Source organism: Caretta caretta, chromosome 2 (genome assembly GCF_965140235.1).
Source record: "Caretta caretta isolate rCarCar2 chromosome 2, rCarCar1.hap1, whole genome shotgun sequence".
Lineage (NCBI taxonomy): Eukaryota > Metazoa > Chordata > Testudines > Cheloniidae > Caretta > Caretta caretta.
In genome coordinates this window covers 21,468,738-21,487,134 of record NC_134207.1, presented here as the reverse complement: position 1 = coordinate 21,487,134, position 18,397 = coordinate 21,468,738, and the positions used below count along the sequence as shown (strand labels likewise).

Sequence of the window (18,397 nt, the reverse complement as noted above, 5' to 3'; positions counted from 1 at the left end):
CAATATTATTACAAAACAAAATGGAAAGAAACCAGCTCCTCCCCATGCCTCTGTGATGGCCCTCACCTCTGACCTGCCATAGCTTTTTGGGAAAAATCCATACCCAACCTGGGAAAAGCTCTTTATTCTTCGTATGGGAGCTGTGGTATCCACACTGCATGAAGTGGAGTTAGCAGCTATATAAATAGATAGTAGTGACCTTATGTTGAATGAAATGGGAGTGTAGCTATTTGTTGAATCAAGAAAGCTGCTGATGGGAAAAGGTGCCAGACTAGGGAGTATGAACTGACAGGATATTCAACAGATTGTACTAATCTTAATAGTCCTTTGTTTTTGACTGTCTTCAGAGGACCTCAAGCACTTCACAAGTATTAGTTAGCCTCACAACTCCCTGTGAGGTAGATAAGAGACGTAGGAATTACTTATTCCACCACTGAAATGAAGCCACTCTTTGGGTGCATCATGACAGTTGCTTAACAACACACAATAACTACACAACAATTTAAGACAGAAAAAGTAAAGTACCATGTCCGACTGGAACAATAGAAGACATCCTATATAGGAAGAGTGCAGTTACCTGAGTTTGGAATTTCAGACAGGACAGTAGGGTTAATGTGCTTACTTTTATAATAGGAGCCCCTGTTTCTTTCATGACCATGAGCAATCAGAGCTTTGGTTTGATGTCTCATCTGAAGGATGGCACAAGAGCAATACAGAGATGTCTAATCCCATATTGTGGTTGCCACCAGCTGAATTGAAATTGCTACTTCCCCATAGCACCTACATTTCCTTCAGGGTATCTCTCATCCAAATACCGACCGAGCCCACCTCTGCTTAGCTTGTGAGATATAACAGGTTCATGAGACAAGATAACATGGCTGCTGGTCGGCACAAATATCAGGTTAAGCTGCAATAGTTTACTTTATTCCCTCTGAGGCCCTTTGCAAAATCTGTCTTTAAGATTCTCCAGTACAGTCTCTGTAATAACAAACACTTAGCTCTGTTCAGAATTAACTGGGGTGGGGCTGTAACTTTACAAGGACACATGCTTGAGGGTTTTAGGCTAGACATTTCAAGTTCTTGTAACCTCTTTGCACATGTAAGTTCCATACCAAAGTTTTATCCATCTTTTACTCTCCGCTAAGTCTTTCACAAGTTGAAGTAGCCTGATTGGTCACAGGATTCCAGTGGGGGTGTTTTCCATTGTTAGATGGACTTTTTTTATATCTCTTACAATATATAACTTTATTGAAATTTAAGCACAGTTCACACTGTACTATACATTGGAATGCGCAATCTAGGAAAGAGATAGGAGCAGTTCCTTTGAAGCTATGGTGAGATATACCTGCTGATAATCTGGCCCCATATGTAGGGAAGGATGATCTTGTGTACAGGAAAAGTGTGATTTAGAAGATCTGTTTCTGTATAACCTTTGGAAAGTTCACTTTACTTTTCTGTGATTCAGTTACCCTATCTGCAGAATAGAATAATATTTCAACTTCTTCAAATGTGTATTGTGAGCAGAGTCTTCCCCAGGAACTGAAATTAGAGGGGGTGTTCAAATTTGACAGGGGAAGGTTGAAAAATGACTGAACTGGCAACACTGCAATGATGTAACTAGTTGACACTGCATGTAACTGGGGCAGGGCTGGTGGGGGAGTTCAGGAGGGTGTACATGGGAAATCCCTGATTGTGAGGAGTAAGACCTTAATCCTGCAAAGACACCTGCTTCACTTGACCGGTTCTGTTGAGCTAAGTGGAACTAGGAACTACGCACAGTTTAAAGTTAAGCAGGTGCATAGGTCTTCGTAGGTTTGAGCCTAATTTTTTAACGTTTGTGAATTACTTTGGGAATCCCAGTGGAAGATACTACAGAAGTACAAAGTATTATTAAAAAGAAAAGGAGTACTTGTGGCACCTTAGAGACTAACCAATTTATTTGAGCATGAGCTTTCGTGAGCTACAGCTCAAAAGTGAGCTGTAGCTCACGAAAGCTCATGCTCAAATAAATTGGTTAGTCTCTAAGGTGCCACAAGTACTCCTTTTCTTTTTGCGAATACAGACTAACACGGCTGTTACTCTGAAACCTGTCAAAGTATTATTATTTATTGTGTTGTAGTAAAGAGATCTGCTTACACCCAGTAATCGGAAGCAAAAGAACAACAGTATCTAAACAACATATAAAATCTTCATGAGTCATTCAAGAATTTAAACATTCAGGATTACACATTTTGTATTTTTTTTTTCCCTTGGTGCATCTGAGCATTACTTTGCTTTCCTAATTACTGCTGCACTCTGGGAGCTCCTCATCAAGCTATGTGAATGAGGACTCCTAAGGCTGTTTCCTCTGAGAAGCCCACAGTTTGAGTCCATCTGATACATTAGATGCTTAGACTGTTTTGGCAATGAGCATTACATCAGTCATGTAAAATTTCATTAGCCATTCTGCTGCTCAGTCCCCCAGTGCATTTAAATCCATCTGAACTTTCTTTCAATCCTACATAAATGTTTACTGAAAGAAACAAATCACTATTATTAATTATTCAGGACATTTATTGCAATTTATGAATTTGTGTGGCATCTAGCATGGAGCACTAAGCCTGGTTAGAGCTACTCTAATACGAGTAAAGAATAATATTAAAGCACTAATTTTGCAAACCTTCTGCTTATGTGAATAGTACCATTGACTTCAGTGAAGCTGCTGTTGTGATTAAAGACTACTCGCGTGTGTGAGCGTTGGCAGGTTTGGTCTCATAGCACTGGCAATGTCCTTGATGTTGTTAAAGAGACAAAATAGACAGTCCCTGTCAGCTAGTTCAGACAACATATTTAGACTTGTAAAAACAAGTTTCTATCAAACGAATATTAAAGGGACACATCATTTTGAAATCTAGTGTGTGTGTGAGAGAGAGTTAAAAGTAGTGTCAAGCTCTACACCCACCCCTGATCCTCCTGGCAATTTTTATTGTTCAAAAGTCACATTTTCCTTTCTTTTGTTTTTTAATGTTCTTTTTGCTCTTCTGTTGCTGTATAAAAGACCCACACAAACACAATGGAAAACTATGTATAGTCAGTTCCACTGTTTCTTCTGTACAGTCATAGTGCTGTCATATCGACTCTTTCTCTGGACTGAGGCTACATTTAAGCATGTGCTAAATCTTAAGCATCCATTGAAGATAGTGGACCACTCAAGCATTTAAAGTTGAGCACATGTTCAAGTGCTTGGCTCGATAGGGGCCGTAGCAGGCAAAGTATCTGGAAGTGAAATTTGCTAGAAACTAATTATGAATAAGCATGGAGCCAACTTGTCTATGGTTTCAGAGTAACAGCCATGTTAGTCTGTATTCTCAAAAAGAAAAGGAGTACTTGTGGCACCTTAGAGACTAACCAATTTATTTGAGCATAAGCTTTCGTGAGCTACAGCTCACTTCATCGGCTGCATACTGTGGAAACTGCAGAAGACATTATATACACAGAGACCATGAAACAATACCTCCTCCCACCCCACTCTCTGCTGGTAATAGCCCATCCAAAGTGATCACTCTCCTTACAATGTGTATGATAATCAAGGTGGGCCACTTCCAGCACAAATCCAGGTTTGTTCTGGAAGTGGCCCACCTTGATTATCATACACATTGTAAAGAGAGTGGTCACTTTGGATGGGCTATTACCAGCAGGAGAGTGAGTTTGTGGGGGGGCGGGGGGGCGGAGGGTGAGAAAACCTGGATTTGTGCTGGAAATGGCCCAACTTGATTATCATACACATTGTAAGGAGAGTGATCACTTTAGATAAGCTATTACCAGCAGAGAGTGGGGTGGGAGGAGGTATTGTTTCATGGTCTCTGTGTATATAATGTCTTCTGCAGTTTCCACAGTATGCAGCCGATGAAGTGAGCTGTAGCTCACGAAAGCTTATGCTCAAATAAATTGGTTAGTCTCTAAGGTGCCACAAGTACTCCTTTTCTAGTCTATGGTATTTTCATTGCTTTAGCTCAGTGCTATGCAAATGTAAACTACATAAAACTTACAAAAACCTATTTCCATTTTAATAAACTAATATGTTCTGAGTATGCAGTATTGTTGTAGCTATGTCAATCCCAGGATGTTAGAGAGACAGTGGTTAAGGTAATACCTTTTATTGGACCAACTTCTATTGGTGAAAGAGACAAGCTACACAGGAAGAGCTCTATGTAGCTCAAAAGCTAGTCTCTTTCACCAACGGAAGTTGGTTCAATAAAATATATTGCCTTACCCACCTTGTCTCTCTAATATGTTTGAGTATCAGATGAAAAAGCTTACTTTTTTAAATGATGGGTCTAGATTCTTCTGTCATTTATGTCAGCATAAATCTAGAGTAATTCTGTTCATGTAAACTGATTTACTTTGTGTTTACACCAGTGTAATTGAAAGCAGATTTTGCTTCATTTTTTTTTACTTGACATTGTCTTAACACTGGTCTCAATTATATGAACTACTTATGACAGGGTCAGGCCAGATGGCTACTGGAGAGTGATAGAAGGCAGATATATTAGCCCCAGGTTAAGTAGGTCCCTTTTTTCTGGGTAAGGTAACAGGGAAGGTGGTGTGTTTTTTTTTTTGGAAACAGAAAAGAAGTTTATTTGTAACACTTACAAGAATTACCAAAGGAAACAAAACAAACTATGCAACAAAACAATGCAAACAGAAGGTATAACACAGCAGCTTTCAGGAGGGAGAAGTGTTCAGGCTAGCCTGGGCCCAGAGCGGGGGGGCTTCCTCGACACTCGTGGTCTTCCACCCTCCTGAGTTACCTGGTGGCCTAGAGCGGGGGGGCTTCCTCGACACTCGTGGTCTTCCACCCCCTTGAGTTACCTAGGGCCGTGCCCAGTGTCACCGATTATCCCTCTCGTGAGAGTGCCCGGCAAGATGGGCACGGCTGCGGGGTGGGCGGTTTAGGGGTGGGGGGGTAGACACCCATGTATTATAGGACCCCTCCTAGATGACAGTAATGATGGTATCCACAGCGGCAACGGCTGGGGCTGGCGTCTCTCGCTCTTCCCCTCAATTAAAGGGTCAGACGGAGGGAACCGGATGGGGTCACCGAGCAGAGAACCCCGGACAGTGCCCACCGCTCCTCGAAGGCGTCAAGGGAGTCGGTGGATGCCGCCCAGAGGAACTCTGCCCGGATACGTGAATGTACTGAGGATCGGAAAAAGGCCCTACAATCGCAGGACGCTTCATGGGCCAACCTCCCCTCTCTGGTTTTATAAATGGCTGTTTTAGCCAAGGCTAGGAGGAGGTTAACCAGGAGGTCTCGCGACTTTGTGGGGCCACGGATGGGGAGTGTATAGATAAAAAGGTGAGGGGAGAAATGAAGCCAAAAGCGCAATAGAATATTTGTGAGGAGCCGGAAAAGGGGCTGCAATCTGGCACACTCTAAATATACGTGCGCCAGGGTTTCCCTCACATTACAAAAAGGGCAAGTATCCAGGATGGGGGTAAACCATGTCAAAAACACGCCCGTGCTCACAGCTCCGTGAAGGAGCTGCCAACTGATGTCCCCGACGGGCCTCGGGACCAAGGTGGAATACAGGCTGGCCCACCGAGGTTGCTCACCCTCCAAGGGTGGCAGGAGGTCCCACCACTTTGTATCGGGGCGGGACACCAGGGTGTGGGCGTGAAGGGTATGAAGCGTGAGTGTGTATAAATAATTCCGTGGTGCGATTTGAAAACTGACCGGCTGCAGTTCATGCAGTCGGCTTGCAGTGAAAGGGTGAGGGGTTTGTTGAGATCGGCACGGTAGGGGCCCAATGGAAAGGTCCGGCGGGCCTGGGGTAGAGGATGGGCGGGGTGCGCCCTCGCGCAAGGCTTGGTTGACATAAGCCCGAGCAGCGGGGGTCAAGGCGGCCTTCACCTCCTGAAGTACGCGCCGGGGGGTACGAGGGCTGGAGAGCCCCATGCGCCGAGCGAGCATCAGGGGATCCAGCCAGTCTCTCCGGTCGTAGTCCAGGAGGTCTCCGACCCTCGTGACTTCCGCCAGGACCAACCTCTGGCACACCGAGCGGGACTCCGCCACCTGCACACGGAGTTGGGGATTGTGTAGCAGGGGCTCCGTGAGGAGATCTGCTCCCACGGTGGCTGCCATGGACCTGGTAGTTAGAAACAGTTTCCAGGTCCGGAGGAGGTCCTGGGAGAAGACCGGCAGCCCGGAGAGGTCTCGCGGAAAACCTCTCGGACAAAGATAAAAGAGCTGCCAGTCGTATCGGAGCCCTTGGAAGCGGCGCAGGAAGGCGTGCGCCAGTGTGCTCCACACCGAACTACTTGCACTATAAAGGAGCCTCTGCAGGGCCTGGAGGCGGAAAACGCGGACCTGAGCGTACAGACACTTCAGGCCCTGCCCTCCTTCCTTCAGGAGTAAATGAAGAACTCCAACAGGGGCCCAGTGCATTCCTGACCAAAAGAACTCTATAATCAATCTCCGGAGGTGGGTCAGGAAACCTGGGGCTGGGGCCAGGGTGTTCAGCCGGTACCAGAGCGTGGACAGGACTAGTTGGTTAAGCACCAGTGCTCTCCCTCGGAGGGAGAGACATCGGAGTAGCCTCGTCCATTTCCGGATCCGCTCTATCACCCCGCCCTCTAAATTTTGCCAGTGCTCCGGCGGGGAAGGGTGCGTGGCGAAAAGGTAAACGCCGAGATAGAGCAGTGGACCCGCACTCCACCGGATGGTCTGAAGCTTACCTGCCGCCAGTCCCCCACCACCAAGCCAGAGCTCTTGACCCAGTTGACTCGGGCAGAGGAGGCTGCCGAATAGATGGCCTGGCATGCCTCCACTCGCGCCAAGTCGCCCGGGTCCTGGACCACGAGGAGTACGTCATCGGCGTACGCCGACAGGACCAGCCGCAGCTCCGGCTCCCGCAGCACCAACCCTGTCATCCTCCTGCAGAGGAGACAGAGGAAAGGCTCGATCGCCAGAGTGTACAACTGGCCCGAGAGGGGGGCACCCCTGCCGCACTCCTCGCCCGAAGCTGACCGGTTCAGTCAGGGTCCATTAAGCCTAACCAAACACTCCGCGGAGGCATACAGCACCCGGAGAAAACTCACAAACTGAGGTCCGAATCCAAACGCCTGCAGAGTGCTCAGGAGGTACCCATGGTCTACTCTATCGAACGCCTTCTCCTGATCAAGAGACAGGAGGGCGAACGACAGACCATCTCTCTGCCCGAGTTCCAAAAGGTCTCTGACTAGAATTAGGTTGTCAAAAATGCTGCGACCCGGGACAGTATAGGTCTGGTCTGGGTGGATCACGTCCGCCATCACGGACCCTAGCCGCAGTGAGATTGCTTTCGCTACGATTTTGTAATCCGTGCTAAGGAATGAGACGGGACGCCAGTTTCGTAAATCGCGGAGGTCCCCCTTCTTCGGCAGAAAGGCGAGCACCGCTCGCCTGCACGACAGAGGGAGGACCCCGCTCTGCAAGGACTCAGCCCAGACAGTGACTAGGTCTGGGCCGAGGATGTCCCAGAACGCGCGGTAAAACTCCACGGTCAGCCCGTCCATGCCTGGAGATTTATTGGTGGGCATGCGACGGAGGGCTTCTGAGAACTCGGCCAGGGTGAGAGGCAGCTCTAGCCAGTCTCGGTCGCCCACGCTGACCGTGGAGAGTTCCTCCCAGAGCACCCCGCAAGCTCCAGGATCGGTCGGATCCGGGGAGAAAAGGCTTGTGTAGAAGTCACGGGCCCTCCCACACATCTCCTCCGGATCCGTGAGGGGGGTGCCATCTTCCGCAAGAAGGCAGGTGACGTGTTTCTTGGCCCCCCTCGTTTTCTCCAGGGCATAGAAGAAGCGGGAGCCGCGGTCCATCTCCCGAAGGAGGCGGATGCGGGACCGAACGAAGGCATCTCGGGCCCGGTGGTCCTCAAGGGCCCGGAGCTCCTCCCGCTTCTCCCGGCACGCTCCGCAGAGGGACGGGTCCTCGGGGTTGGCGGCCAGGCGCCTCTCCATCTCTAAGACCTCCCGTTCCAACTGCTCTATCGCCGCATTTCTCCGTCGGCTGGTGCCCTGAGTGTAATCACGGCAGAAGAGCTTGGCGCGCACCTTCCCTAGATCCCACCATCGCCACGCCGAGGGAAAGGCACGCCGCTGCTCTCGCCAGGCCAGCCAAAACTCCCGGAAGGATGTCACGAAGCCCTCATCCTCCAACAGGCTCTTGTTAAAGTGCCAATAGGCCGGCCCCGGCCCCAACCTCTCTGCACGGAGGGAGGCCATTATGGTGGCTAGATGATGGCTGGAAAATGGGGCCGGCCGAATGTTGGAGGAGTGGGCCTGTGAAAGATGGAAACAGGATAAATAAATATGGTCCAACTGAGAGTGGTGTGACTGATGGGCCTCCACCCGGACAAAGGTGAACGTGGAAGTGTCATCTGGGTGGTGGTCACGCCAGACGTCCACTAGGGAGTGATGTTCAACTATTTCTCGGAGAATGTTCGCAGCGGCCGGGCTCAGCTCGGCCCCTGAGCGGTCCTATTCCTCGAGGATGGTGTTAAAGTTCCCTCCCAGGACTAAGCACTCGTGAGAATCTAGGGTGCCGAGGAAGTCAGACACCCGCTGATAGAATTGCGGCCTCTTCAGGCTCGTTGTCGGGGCATAGATGTTAACAAGGTTGACCACGAGCCCCTCCATACGGACTCGGAGCTGCAGCAGGTGGCCCGGCACGGCCTCAGTGACCCCTAGCACCTCGGGCCATAGGTTGGGGGAGAACAGGGTCGCCACTCCAGCTTGTCGAATCGTGAAGTGGCTGAAGTAGACCCTGTCCTTCCACTCCACCCGCCAGCTGTCCTTGGCGGTCGGATCCGTATGGGTCTCCTGCAGGAAAACCACAGAGTACCCCCCTTCCCGAAGGTAAGCGAGCACCTGGGACCTGCGGAGAGCCATCCTACAGCCCCTGATGTTCAAAGTTGCAATAATGAGGGGCGTCATGCGGGGGGGTGGGGGTTCCTTGTTGGCGGGGGTGTTTGCAGCCCCCGGCGGGTCGCGCAACAATCCGTGACCCATCCCATAAGTGAGTAAATCGTCACGGAAGCTGCGGGCCCGCCCGTAGGCCGCGGCACCATGCCTTCCTTTCCCTTTACCCTCCTTTATAAGGGCCCTTGTGGCCTGGAGGATGTGATCAAAGTCCCCCCATAGCTGGAGAGCTAGCTGTACCCTGTTGCGGGAGCCACGGATGTCTTCTAAAAACTGTCGCAACGCTTTTCGCAGCTCATGGGGGGGTGGGGTTGCGATTTCCGGGTTATTCCCTGGTGGGGCTCTTGGTGCAGCCTCGTGGTCCGCTGAGGCGGGCAGGCAGGGTGCAGACCACCGACGGGGCGTCTGACAGGCTAAAGTTATTAGGTCCGTCTCAAGCCTTGGGGTAGAAGAGGATGGCGGAGGGAAAATTGCAGCTCCTAATGGGTCGCGGCAGGAAAATGCAAAAACTGCTCCTTGGGGGGGATCCGCAAAAAACGGGAAAGAAATAACCCCAGGGGTGGCAATAGCATTGCAGGAAGAGGTGGATTGGGCAGGGACAGGGGTGGAGGCGGGGGCAGAGGCGAGGCTCTGGGCTTCGGGAGGCAAGCAGCTGAGAGGGTGCTTCCCGAACAGATTCGAGGGTTAAGGGGGTGGGGAGGGGGCTCCCAGTGATGCTAGGCGCAGGCTCTGTGGTAGATTTGGCAGCCATGACTTCAGGTGGTGGACCACCTTCTGCAGGGTGCTCACCCGGGAAGGCGGTTAGGGGGAGGGAGCATGGCGAAAGGGGGACTGGGGTAAGGTTGCCCAGATCGAGGCCAGACGGCAGTAGATCATTCTCTGCCTGGGTGACTGGGGTCAAACCTAGGGCCTCTATCTCCTCATACATGGAGGAAAGGTCATCTTCTGCCACCCCGGGGGACTCCCCTCTGGCGCCCGCTACGATGGTCGCTTCAGGGTTTGCGGGCAGTTTGGGTTATATTCGGGCAGAAGGGGCTTCCTCAGGGGTCTCGGAGGGGAGGGTCTCCCATGGAGCCTTCCAGTGCTATTTTGTCTTCCCTTCCTGACACCGGCGGATGGATCTCTCTCATGGGCATAGCGGAAGGCTCAGTGTCAGTGCCTCCCTTCCTGGTCTTCCGGGGGGCCTCCGCATCGGATCTGTGCAGCGGAGCTTGAGCCTTCCGCTTGCCTCGCTTTCCCTGGACTAGGGTCCAGCCCTCCATAGCATCGTTTGGGGGCTGGTTAGCAGGGGTCGTGTCGGGGGGCAGAGGCGATGGTTCAGAGGCTCGGGGGGGTAACGGTGAGGCAACATGAGGGGGAGGGGCGGTTCTGCTTGGGGCGGGCCCTCTCCTATGCCCGGTAATATCTTTGCTGCACTCTCCTCCATAGGCTCTGCTGGATTGTTAACAGCAAGGGCGGGGCTCCCTCGCTCGTCTGGGCATTGTAGGGGAGGTGTCCCTTGGGCCCGGGCAGGAGCAGCGGTGGATCGAGCAGGAGGAGAGGTGGTTTCAGATGTTGGGCGGCCAGGGGCGCCGGCAACGACGGAGCCGATGTCCTGCCGGGTCTCGGGGGGTCTCGGGTGCCCCTCCTCGCCGGGCCAAGGGGCAGTCTCTTTGGACAATGCCCCGCTGATTGGCAGAGGTAGCACCGGGCCTCTCCTGTGGAATAGTAGACCCGATAGCGGGCTCCCTGGTAGGGGACTAGGAAGGACCCCTCGAGCGCCTCTCCGTCACGCGCTGGCGGCGGCGGTAGAAGCTGCACTTGCCGGCGGAACGAAAAGATGTGACAGAGGGTGGGGTCCTTGCAGCCCAATGGGAGAGGGCTGATGTCGGAAACGGTTTTCCCCAGGGTGGAGAGAGCGGGTAACAGGGCGGCATTGGGTACAAAAGGAGGGACGGAGATCAGGACTAGGCGGACGCCCAGGTCTTCTAGCGGCTCCAGGGGGACAAACCCCCCCACTCCCCCCGCCAGGCCCTTCTCCACTGGGCGGCAGCCTCTGATGCTAAGAAAAAGACGACCTTCCTGTACATTTTGGAGGCTACCACAATAGCCGTGGGTCCTACCACCCTCGCCAACGCCTGCACGTATGTCTCCACGTGGGGCGAGGCGGGCACCAGGAGGCAACGGACGCCATGCTTCCTGGTCATGGTGGGAAAGGGGCCTTGGCCGCTATTGATGGTAGCAGAGGTGGTGGGTGGGCGAGATGACGAGGCGGCAGGCGGGGGGCGGGTGCCTCCACCCGGGCATACGCCCTGGGGGCCGGGGGAGGGACGCTTGCAGAACTGGTGGAGGGAACAGCAGGGAGGGACGCCATGGTCAATGATGAGGCCACAGCGGTGGGGGCAGCCCCTGCCATGGAGGGCTTGGTGGTTGTAGCAGGGCCCTTCCCCTTCTTCGCACCCTGGCCTTTCCAGCTAACCGGGGGGGCTTTCCTAGAATCTGGGGGGGCGGTGGGCGTAGCAGCGGTAATAGTCGCCCCGGTGCCTCCGGCTGCCGATGCCCCAGTGGGGACAGTGGCAGCTGTTTTGGCAGCAGTGGTGGGGAAGGGGGCTTGGGGGTTGGGCAGGGGGGGTAGGTGGGGGTTGGGCAGGGGGGGTAGGTGGGGGAGGGGCAACTGAGGTTGTTAGGGGGTCCTCACCCCTCTCATTCCCTGCCATCGTGAGCAGGGAGAGACGGGGAGACACCAGAAAGAGGAGGGGGAAGCAGATTAACCACTTCTCCCTGTTGGGCTGCAGGTGAGGGGGGCCAAATGGGTCGGACTGGACAGGGGAAGGAAACAGGGGCAAACTGTGGGGTGGGCAGTCCGGGGGTGGGGAACGCGGACCCACGCGCATTTATCCAAAGAGTCTCGTTTGGTCAGCTGTTGTGTCTGGTCCGGATGATGGAATTCAAAGCAAGCAGTTGAGGCTAGAGGCAGATGGCAGGTTGCCAGCGGGGGGGCCGTGACGGTTGTAGTAGTGTTGGGGGGGGCACCGATGGATCAGGGGGCAGCTCCGTGCCACTCCCCCTGTGCCCCTACAAACGCAGTCAAGACACAGTCAAACTCCGCCCACACGAGAGTACAGTTCAAAAGTTACTCAGTCTTACGGCCCCCTCCACGATGATTTGTAGCTTCCCCGGGCGATGTCTCTGTCAGCTGTCTTCTCTCCCGGTCTTTGTGGAGCATTCCAAAAATGCCAAGCAGAGATAAGAAGACTATTAATTCCGGGTCCACAAACAAACAGCAAAACGGTTGGGTCTGGGGGTGTCCACTCCCCTCCTCTGGGGAGTGGGTCGGCAGTCCTTCCCCCTCCTCCGGGGGTTGCAGCTGAAGCAATAGCAGCGTCCGAGGGCAGGCGTGGGGGGGCTGGCAGGCAAGCTGGCAGCCGACCAGCACTCGAACGGCAGTAAAGAAAAACAGCAAAAAATCCCACAAAAAAAACGAAGAAAAAGTGTCTGGCCCGGTTGGGGGGGGGACCTAAAGCAGGGGCAAAAAGCAAGGAAAGCCCAGGCCAGAGGGCAGCAGGAGAGGGTTCAAAGGGAGCCTTTTTCCCTGTAGAGGGAAGAAAGTTTGCTATAAATTAATTAGAGCACCTGAAGCCAATTAGAGCACCTGAAGCCAGTCACCTGATAAACCCCCCCCGCTTCAATCAGACAAGGGAAGGAGTTGAAGCAGAGTGGATTGGTGTTGGAGCAGAGAGCAGTTTGGAGGGAAGCAGAGGAGAGACCCATCAAAGTAGTGCCGGCAGTTTGCCACAGTAGGTAGAAAGCACTGTAGCACATCTACATGAAATATTTGCAGACTAGATCAGGTTCTCTGATATGCTAAAATCAATTTAGGTCACTCCACTGGTGCAAACCTGCCTTAAACCTTGATCAAGCACTTTGATAATGGTGTACCGTAATCAGCTGACTTGGGTCAGCATATTGTGAGACAGGGGTCTATACCCAGCTGTGCCAGAAGTGACCTTGTGGCAACTCTCTTACCTCACTGAGGGAAATATGCTTGTCGGATTCCCAAGGTGAGGGTAGGAGGCCTTGCTCAATAATAAGGGCTGTGAAGTACACAGAATTACTAACAGCCATCAGAACAGCTGAGACTAGAATTCTTGGGCTATTCTTGGCTTCCAACCCAGCATTTCATCTCTTAGACCAATGGTTCTCAACGCGTGGGCAGCTTGCGGCCGAATCAGCACACATCTGCAGCCCATGTGACATTCTCAGAGCCATACACGTAGTATAGATTTTGTGTACATGCGGCCCACATAACACAGAGAGCTGCATATGTGGCCCACAATGGTAAATAGGTTGAGAATCAGTGTCTTTGACTAAAGGGGCAGCTGTTACTGCAGTATTACATCTGGAGCTGAAGATGTGTGGTGCTGGGGAACATGCTCAGTGCAGATAGGAGGTCAGTGCAGATAAAATGTTTGGAGATTTTAGCAGCAAGTCTCTAAACAGTTCTACTGAGCATTTGTAAATGGAGATTTCATCACCTGACCAAATCTAGGTGGAATTTCATGGGGACAGCAAAAGGCACCTCCGGGAGCTCTAGGACTCTCCTCCTGCCAAATGTCATATTCCTGCCCTAAAATGTGGAAGAACTAGAAGTCTTCAAAAAACGGTGGGGTAAAATACTAAACAAAAAACTATTATCAAAAATTCTGTTTTTCCCTAAATGTGTTCTTGGAAATGACTCAACCATTTGTGCTGAAACTTTCCAAAAAAATTCATCCTGAAGCACAAACCCGTGGCAAATTTCAGCCCAAATGATTAAAGTTTGGCAAAGTTATAAATAACTGAAAACAGGAGCTAACAATGGGAAGTGATAGGCATGCTTAACTGTAGGCATTGCTGCCAGCTCTGCCTATAATTAAAGTGGCAAGATTAATGGTTTTTACCGACACCCTGTTTCCTGGCAACTGATGGCCTGGCCCTTACCCCCTGCAAGGTGAGAGCTAAAGGGTTGGAGAACAAAGGAATCAGGTGACCTCCTGGCCTAGAAAAGGGATAAAGCCCAGAGGAGGAGGGACTGGAGGGAGTTTCAGTTTGGGGCTGGCTGGGACATGGAGTGAAGCGCAGACAGGGTTGTCTGGCTCAATGCCCCCCAAAATGGACCCAGCTGAGGGGTCCTGTTCTCTTCACCTGCAAACTCTGTTTTAGACCATGTTCCTGTCGTCTAATAAACCTTCTGTTTTACTGGCTGGCTGAGAGTCACGTCTGACTGTGGAGTTGGGGTGCAGGACCCTCTGGCTTCCCCAAGACCCCACCTGGGCGGACTCTCTGGGGGAAGTGCATGGAGGGGCAGAGGATGCTGAATGCTCCGAGGTCAGACCCAGGAAGGTGGAAGCTGGGTGAGCTTTGTGTCCTGAAGACAGGCTGCTCACAGAAAGGAGACTTCCCCAGATTCCTGACTGGCTTCATGGGGAGCAGTTCCAGAGCATCGCCCAGGGACCCCGTGACAACTGGTGGCAGCTGCTCCACCATGATCATGTATTGTCCACCATCATGTGAATAAACACCACACATGTAGCTTTATAAATAAAGAAGGTAACTGTGTGTAGCTGAAAATCAGGAATGTCCTTTTTTTCAGTCCCTCTTGGATTTACAGAAATGATGTTTTTGTCAGCTTCAGCACTCTGGCCAATTGTAGGAGCTGCCAGCCCTTTGAGCTGGTGATATTGACAGCAAGCTTGCACTATCACCTTCTGCAGTTGGCTACTGGTCAGCTGAATCAGGGCAATCCTCTCTGTCAATAGCTGGGCTTGTGAAAATATTTTTGTTGTTGCTTTCCAGGTCCCAAAGGACTTTCTGGCTCTCTACTATGTACAAGCCTGTGGGTGTTCCAGAACGTTAGTGGTACGATTCTTTGGCATACACCCAAGACTTAACTGGCCTGGACAGCTCTGGCTCTCCCTGCTTTTCCGCTTTGCCAGTAATGTCTACCTCCATCGTTGCTCCCCACCCCATTTGTCTTTCTTTCACAGTGTCCTTGTGATTTCCCTCATGTTTCACACTGCACCTTTCCCAAGAACATTTTAAATGTGAATTTAGATCTCTGCAAATCCCATTGGCTTTTTTTTTTTTTTTTTTTGTAACTAAGAACACTTGGCTTTCCTTCATTGCCATTTTAACGTGATGTTGGAAGGGGGCTATTTCAAATGTCACTGGCCCTTTTGGTGGCCTTTCTGGAACTCTGCAATGTCACCTGTTTTAAATTTCTTCTGCTCTGTAAAAAGCAGGGCCCAATGCATGTGAAATGGGAATGGTGACCACCTGTACCTCTGAACGCAGATGATTTTTCTTTTTCTAATTTGTTTTGTAATTAGAAATTCATATTTATTGTTCTTACAGCACCTATAACATGGCATGTAACTTAACACCATATACATTCAAGTAAACTTACTGCATGTGCATGAAATGGCCCATGATATGGTTACTCTGGGGACTATAACAGAATTTTCTAACTTGTGCTTTTAACATGTGCATTGCAATAGCGCAGAATGTTGGGAAGTATAAATCATCCTGCTCTATTATTCCTATTGCTAGTGTGTATCATTTTCTGCTAAGATATAAAAAAGGCAAGGTGGCTTCCCTGAAGGGAGGCTGCAGTATAAACGCTAGACTGGTACTTGGTTGTCTGCCCTTAGAAAGGGGCAGTACATAGTTGTGCTGACCAAGGAGCACAGCACTGGGAATTGTGACTCTTTCCCTTATGTTCTTGCTCCAGGAGGGATGTAAACTGTGTCAGCTCATTTCCTGGCACATCTTAATTCACCCTGTATACAAGCTTATTTGTGCCTGGCTCTGCCCACTCCCAGCCCTTCTGTGACCCCTTGTGTTGAACAGACTTCAGTCCCAACGGCTTTCAGTCTGGTTCCTTTAATAACTGGTGCATTTAAAAAACAATTTATGATTTTTTTTAACAAAATCAAGAAAAATCAACCCCGGCTGATACTCAATCTGCTGTTCATCTAGTTGGGCCGAGATAGTACACTGCACGTGGTATTAATGATGACAAACTGTGGGATCCTTGCATTGCACAGGTAGAGTGGGCTATGCAGGGGTAGTTCTCCCCAAGACTTATCAGTGGTATTATAATGCTGTTTCCTACTTATAGTAAAACCTCAGAGTTACGAACACCAGAGTTATGAACTGACTGGTCAACCACACACCTCATTTGGAACTGGAAGTACACAGTCAGGCAGCAGGAGAGAGAGAGAGAGAGAGACACACACACACACACGTAAATACAGTACTGTGTTAAATGTAAATTACTAAACAAAATAAAGGGAAAGTTTTAAAAAAAAGATTTGACAAGGTAAGGAAACAGTTTCTGTACTTGTTTCATTTAAATTAAAAGCAGCATTTTTCTTCTGCATAGTAAAGTTTCAAAGCTGTATTATGTCAATGTTTTGTTCAGCGTTATGAACAACCTCCATTCCTGAGGTGTTTGTAACTATGAGGTTATATTGTATTTAGAAATGGGAAAGAAACTATATTTACTGGAACACAAGGGGGAGCTCTTGTCCAAATTAAAATCCTTAAGAGCAGTGGTTCTCAAACTTTTGTACTGGGGACCCCTTTCACATAGCAAGCCTCTGAGTGCGACCCTCCGCTTATAAATTAAAAACACCTTTAAATATATTTAACACCATTATAAATGCTGGAGGCAAAGCGGGGTTTGGGATGGAGGCTGACAGCTCATGACCCTCCATGTAATAACCTCGCGACCCCCTAAGGGGTCCCAGCCCCCAGTTTGAGAATCCCTGCTCAAGAGTCATTGGGCTTGTCTTCACTACTGGGGTAAGTCAACCTAAGTTCTGCTACTCCAGCTACGTAGCTTAGGTCAGTTTACCCTGGTGTCTTCACTTTGCTGCATCGACGGGAGACGGGTCGACTTACTTTATTCTTCTGGGGAAGCTGGAGTACCAGAGTTGACTGGAGAGCACTCTGCCTACAATATAGTGGGTCTTCACTAGACCCGCTAAATCGACTCCCGCTGCATTGATTGCAGCAGCGTGGATCTCCCCGGTAGTGAAGACAAGCCCATTGTCTCTGGGGAGTAAACTCTAAGTGAGATTTTTTTTTTTCTCATCCCACTATTCCTGGTGGAGAATACAACTGCAGCATGTCTCACTCCAGCTTTTAGAGACATAAATTTTTACTAAAACCTGACACATCTCTCTTCATGAACAGTGTTTACCCCAGTAGTTTACACCCTAATCCTAGCTCAGCGGAGTCAAATCATTGATGCCTGCTGACCAGAAATTAGGAATTGCTTTATGCATTTAGATCAGTTCAGTGGTCCATGTAGTCCAGTATCCCCTCTCCAATATTGGCCACTAGCAGATGCTTCAGGAGAAGCTGCAAGAGTCCTCGCAGTGGACTAACATGTCCACAGGGGAAGTTTCTTCCTAACCCCAGGCAGTTAGTGGTTAGCTTCTAGGAACTGTTTGCTAACAGACTCTCTGTTGCCAAACCAATGTGTGCCCCTAATCAGTGGCATGCACAAGCTTAGTAGAGCCACCAAATCTAGAATTCCTCTCCTGTTATCAAAGGAAACTTCTATTGTCAGGGTAACGGAGATAAGGTTCTCCCTATTGCTTTTGACAAGTGCCCTGGCCTCCTCCCCCCCTCCCCCTTTAAAATCCTTAATTTAATATCAGGAAATCTCTTCTCCCTTATTCTCATAATTAGTAACACAAAGACCCATGTTGTTTTCCTGTATCATGTCTTCTTTGTTTGCCTGTTTCATAGATGCTTTTGGGGGAAGGGAGTGTGTATTATGTGTGTTCTGTAAAACATGTCGTTTTATGCTGCTATGTAAATATTTTATAATTATTACATGGAAAATCATTGCAGGGGTTTACGTAATGCAAGTATGAATTGCCTGCTTTGTTTGGTATCTGAAAAGTTCAATATCTGTTTTTCCTGGGAATGGATAGTGAAGTATTAAAAACACGTTAATTTTTTAAAAACATTTTATTCTTTTCAAACAAAAAGACTAGGCTGATCTTCATGAAATGCCTTTCTGGCAACAAGCCATTGCCATTTGTACTGGATACATAGGTAAAACCAGCATCATGTGGAAGTTTTCCAATTTAATTATACATTTTACTGCCTTGCTGTAGTCAAGCTCGTGCTCCTAAAGTACTGTTTTTATATGTATTAAATAAAAATGACCCCAACACTCCCTTCCCCATCATGGATGTTGATTGCAGGGAGTTGACTTGATTACAGTCTATATAAGAGATTTATGATCGTAGACTTCTCTTCAGCTAACAGAAAAAGGTATAACAAGATCCAATGGCTGGAAGCTGAAGCTAGGCAAATTCAAGATTAGAAATAAGGTGCAAGTTTTTAACAGGGAGGATAATTAACCATTGGAACAATTTACCCGGGGTTGCAGTAGTTTATTCATCACTTGAAGTCTTTT

General features: G+C 49.8%; 1 protein-coding gene across 1 annotated transcript in view; it reads left to right on the top strand.

Moving 5' to 3' along the window:
- Nucleotides 1–18,397, top strand: part of NSMCE2 (NSE2 SUMO ligase component of SMC5/6 complex) — a 190,029-nt gene that overhangs the window by 9,752 nt on the left and 161,880 nt on the right. The gene's annotated exons all lie outside the window — the stretch shown is intronic.